The sequence below is a fragment of the Gossypium arboreum genome, chromosome 10, assembly GCF_025698485.1.
Source record: "Gossypium arboreum isolate Shixiya-1 chromosome 10, ASM2569848v2, whole genome shotgun sequence".
Lineage (NCBI taxonomy): Eukaryota > Viridiplantae > Streptophyta > Magnoliopsida > Malvales > Malvaceae > Gossypium > Gossypium arboreum.
Window position 1 is genome coordinate 120,751,352 of NC_069079.1, and position 5,616 is coordinate 120,756,967.

Sequence of the window (5,616 nt, forward strand, 5' to 3'; positions counted from 1 at the left end):
TAATAATAAGAAAAAAAAGAAAGAAAATAAATGCATAATGAAAAGGAAATATAAATAATATCAAATTCATATATTTAAAAAGTAAAAGAAAAACAAATAAATAAATAAATAGACAAAACAAATATAAATAATGTAATTGGCCCATTTTGCTTGGGCTTGCTAGAGAAAACCCAAAAATAAAAAAAATGAAAACAAAAATAAATTAAAATAAAAAGCCGAATAAAGTCTAAAATTGAAGTAGCCCAAACAGTCCACTTACAACCTTTCAATAAACACCAAACTAGCCCAAAAAATAAAAAACACAAATTCGACCCAATTACATTTGGCGCAATGCCCGAATAGCCTAAACGTATACTGAGGACCAAGGACCAATATTCCTAGCCCGATTTGCAAAAGGGCCCAAACCCGAAAGAACCTAAAAAAAGAATTTCAGCAGCCAAGAACTCCAGAAGCTCATGGAATACACTGGAATGGCACCAGAGGGTCGGCTTCCCACGTGAGATCCCCACACACGGCCTCCACGCCATCTGGGTCATCTCCTCCGTACAACTGAACCTGCAAAAGAACACACGAGAAGGAGCAGATAACAGAATACAGCAAGGATTTGATTTTTATTTATTTATTTATTTTCATTTTTTGGCTATAAAAAGGCCACTGGATGTACTATGTAATCTTACGCAGACACATACACAATGCGCAGATTGAATATAAAAAATTCGAAAATAATTTCTAAAAAGGTGATCTTCTTTAGTCTTTTTAATTTTTCTGTTATTTTTATCTATTTTCCTGCCATTGTTTTCATCATCTGCATTTTAAAACAAAGAGGAGGGAAAGGCAAATCTTACCTTGCGAATCGGCCATTGACCTTTGTTCACTTCGTTGAGATCGAAGTTAGAAGGGGGATCCAAAGGCGTCATCCATCAATCATGGTGTTGCAAGTGTACATGAAACAACGCCAATGAAATCCCAAATATCTCTGAAATACTGAGATACAAGCGAGGGTCGGAGGGTATTAAATGTGTTTGTTTTCATCTTTGGCTTCATCTTTCTTGAATGAATGATATTAGATCTAAGAGTTTTTTTTAAAAGAAAATAGAATGGCTTACCTGTTCTCCTTGAGCATGGCCTTTGACAGCTTCTAGGTGCTGCTAGTGCACCATCGATCACCAAAAGAAATGGTGGATTCGGCAGTCGTTGGAATGAGCCCAACAACTTGATTTTAGGGCTGTAATTTTTTTGGTTAAAATGGTGGTTGTGTTTGGGAAAGGAAATAGGGAAAAACGGTTTTAAGTAACCTGTTAATAAAACGGTGCCGTTTAGTGCAAGGAGATCCGCGCGTCAACCCAGTCCCAGACCCGGATCCGCGCCTCCATGCTTCTAATGGGAAATTTCTGCGATTAATCCCTCCTTTTTACGCCGCATTTCAGTTAACCCCTATTAGCATCTTATTTGTTTTTTTTTTTTAATTTTCCTCAAATTTTCACGAGCTATTTCATTTTAATCCACACCTGAATGCTGCGTTTTGGGGGTCTAGAATATTTCCAGATTCAGTCCTTGTACATTTTCGCGTATCGCACATAGGTCCTCATTTTCTTATCAGCAGTTCATTTTATTTGTAAATTATCTTTCTTATTTTAATTTGACTTCAATTAGGTTTTTTAGATTCATTTCATGTTTTTTTAAATTCATGTTTATTTATTTTTATTAATTGTATCATTTATGCCATTTGTTTATTTATTGTAATTGGGTAATTGTATTTTCACATGTTGTATACTATTTTATGTAAATGTTTTATACATTATTATACATATATATATATACTTTATAATAAAATTAGTTTTATTCTATGAATATTATTAACATTATATTATTTCATACATATAACTGTTATTGGATTTATTTACATATTTATATATATGTATTTGTTGTTTAAAAGAAAATCACATGTTTATTACATTATTTAAATTATAATTCTACATATACAAAAACATTGGTACATATATTTAATCTATATACATTACTAAATACTAGTATTTTATACATATAGTTTTCTGTAACGCCTCGATTTTTGGGCCTAAAAGTACTGGGCCTTGAATCTAGGTTCGGTAGGAGACGACCGAATAAATGGGATGATTTAATTTATTATTATTACTATTACTATTATTAGATAGCAATATATATATATATATATATATATATATTTATAAAAGTATTGGTGTTTTGGTGTTTAAACTCTAGGAAAAAAATTGTTTTAATTTTTGCCTCATAGAGGGAATCTGGGCATAAGGGTTATAGAATAAATTGGGCAAGATTGGGCATGAAGAAGTGTACCTGGCCCAGTGGTTAGCATGCTAGGTAGTTGCGACCGAGTTATGCTGCAAGCATCCTTGTAGCACAGTGGCAGTAGGGTGCTAGGATTTCTACAAGGGTACAAGTTCGAGTTGCGTGGAAGGCGAAATTCCCCTTTTATTTTTAAGCAGACCAAAGCTTCAGCAGTTAAGGTTTATAATTAATTGTAACCATATATTAGTAAAGGAGAAAACGTGCTGCCGTGGTCAGCAGCTCAGGCGAAGGCGCAAGGGCGTAAGGTGGATGGAGGTCTGGGGTTCGAGTCTCACCTTGCACACAGAAGGCTTGGGTTTTTGCTGCTCACGTGGGGAAGGAGTTGGAGTCTGATCCGGACTCTCCTGGCAGCATGCTGAAACAGTGCAAGGGGTGGATAAGGATGCTGCTAATCGGTGGGGGAGTTTGAGTTGATCAGGTGATTGGGTAAGGATGACATAAGGGAGGAAATTCAGGAGCGCTTTTGAAGGGCAAGAGTTGGCCGGCCAAGGGTCTTTAGTATAGGCCAATTCGGCTAGGTCTAGGTGTTTTTTATTTTTACCCTTGTCGAATATTATTTCCCTTCTCCTCTCTCTTTCATTCATATTTTCTTTTCTTTTCTTTCATCTTTTCTTTTTCCCTCATAGCCGAACCCATACTTTACTCTCTCTGTCTCTTCTCTTATTTTTCTTTCTTTATTATTTCTCAAATAGCCGAATTTTAACATAGCTGAATCTCTACTCTTTTCTTCCTTAAAAAGCCGAAAACCTTTATACTTGTAGTATAGGAAGCCGAACCTTTGGCTACTTGAATCTACTTCTTCTCGTAACAACGGTGGATTAGAGTTAAGATTATAAATAGGAGCACTTTTTTGGGCCGAACAATGATTGGTAAGTTTTTCGAATAACTTTCGTTAATTATTTATGATTTAAGATAAAAGCCGAAACCCCTTAAGGGTGGCTAACGTTTGGACTAAGGGTGTTGGCGCCTCTTTCTTTTTCATTGTGTAAGCGTTAGCGTGGAAAATGGGGCGTGCTGTGGAGGGTTTGAAGATTGATTCGGATTGGATCTCTAGATCTAGTCCATATTTCGGCAGAAAGGTAAGAACTTTAGGGTCCAAGGCAATGTTGACCAAGTATGGTAAGGGGACTAGTACGTAGTTGTTTTTGATATGTAGACTGACGTTTAGTAACTCGATTGTAGGCAACGTGTGTGTGGATCTCGCAAGCGTATCGTTACATATCAGGTGTGTAAACAACACCCACTCATAGACTAGATCGGCAAAAGCCGAAAAGACGAAATGCCGAAAATTCAGTATTTGTGAACTTACGAGCGTACGAGCGCTCGTGAGGTGGTTTGTTTGTTAATTTTGGTAATCATAAGCGGTAAGAGTTCAGAGTGCGCAATTTCGTGCACTTCGGTATATTTGTGCTTAATGGGCCGAAAATGGGGTAATGGGCCAACGGGCCTAATTTGGTAAAAACGCTCGATAAGTGTTTTTGTTAATGCGTTAATGGTTATAATATGTGTGTAAACTCTAGAATAGTAAATTTTACTAAAATACCCCTAAGTATGAAAATTACCATTTTACCCCTAGGTGCAAAATGACCGTTATACCCCTAAGGTTAATTTTGACTGAAATGTATGATATTCTGATTCTGTTTGTTGTATGCCATGACATGTATATCTGTTGCATGGGATCTGGGTTATGTTATGGAGGAAGAACCTGCTCGGTGGTCGTGCCACATATTACGATATAAGCGCTTTGTCATGGATTACGCTTAGTGCAAGAACCTCTAAGCTAACACTCGTAAGTGTAGGGATGGCATGGGTGATTTATTCCCCACGTGAAGTGTAGGGATGGACGGAGGCAAGTGCAGGGTTGGATGGGGTTATCATGCATTAATCATATGAGACTGTTTTGTTATGGGCCAACTGTATTGAGATGGGCCCAACTGTGTTAATATGGGCAAGACCCAACATATCTCGACTTGTAATAAGGCTACGACCCAGATTGACACTGATATGGGCTAGGCCCAGTATACTCTGATACTGTAAGGGGCTATGGCCTAGATTAATATTGATATGGGCTAAGGCCCAGTTAACTCTGATTTCTGAATAGGGCTTAGGTCTAGTAGAGCTTGAACTGATTTAGACTCTAGTTGGGTTTACTTTACACACTGAGTTTTCCAAACTCACCGCCTTTTTCCCGTCTTTGCAAGTGAGCCTTAGATCGGTGGACTTGGAGCTGGAGGGATTCAGAGTGGCCATGTGGACTGTTTAAAATAAGTGTTTATACCTTCACTTTTATTTTAGATTATTTCCTTTATGTTTTTGGGTTTTTAATTTGTAATAAGGCTGCTTTAATTATTTTTAATTGTTTTTAGTATGTTTTGTTAGCTTAGATATGATATTGTTTCAATTGTTTGAAATTGAATAGCTCTAAGGCGCGTTTTAAAAAGGTTACATGATTTCAAAATATCGCGATAACAAAACAAAGCTTCCGTAACGAAAACGTTTTCAAAATTAATGACCTTTTCAAATGGTTTTAAACGAATTGGTTTTCCCTGAACAATCACACAGTTAAAGTGTGGCAATGGTTGTGTGCATGTCTAGGATTGGATCCGTGAAGAGCAAGGTACTTAAGCAGTCTAATTGACTCACCTCCTCTTTTCTGGCATCCTACCTGGTGCACAGCTTCCATTCACTTTAATCTTTAACAAAGATATTCTTTAAACATTAAGAAAGACTTTAGATAAAACATGACTTTTCTAGTAACGATTCAATGTGACATGCCGGATTCGGTCATAACGTCTAGGCCGAGTTTGGGGTGTTACATTTTCTTTATATATATAAGTACATTATTAAGTATATGCTCTTTTTACAAATAACTATTTCTTAATCTATTTATGCATATGTTTTGTAATTTTATTATGTGTATTTCTTAGAATTATATCTTATTATGTATTTTTATTACTCTTTCACATTTTATATATTATTTAAGTTATCCTGTACATTGTCAATTTTAAAATGAATTTACGTTTAAAATATTTTACATATAATTTAATTCAAACTCTTATTCTACAATATTTGTTTCCATAATTATATATCCCCAGCTTTTATGCAAATTTGTCAACTTACATATTATATATATTATGTGTTCATTAATTCATCATTATTTTGAAAATGTCTTATACCATATTGACTTCTAACTCCATTTTATTTGGTTCATGTCCTGTGGATTATTTTATATTGAGCCAATTATTGTTGATGTATATCATTTAATCATTGTTT

At 35.5% G+C, this 5,616-nt stretch overlaps 1 long non-coding RNA gene across 1 annotated transcript; it reads right to left on the reverse strand.

Moving 5' to 3' along the window:
• Window positions 1-202: 202 nt before the first annotated feature.
• LOC108488360 (uncharacterized) lies at window positions 203-1,468 on the reverse strand. Its single transcript, XR_001871737.2, has 2 exons — window positions 1,107-1,468; window positions 203-984 (listed from the first exon to the last, which is right to left on the reverse strand). It is a non-coding gene; the product is annotated as an uncharacterized LOC108488360 (long non-coding RNA).
• Between the last annotated feature and the right edge of the window lie 4,148 nt (window positions 1,469-5,616).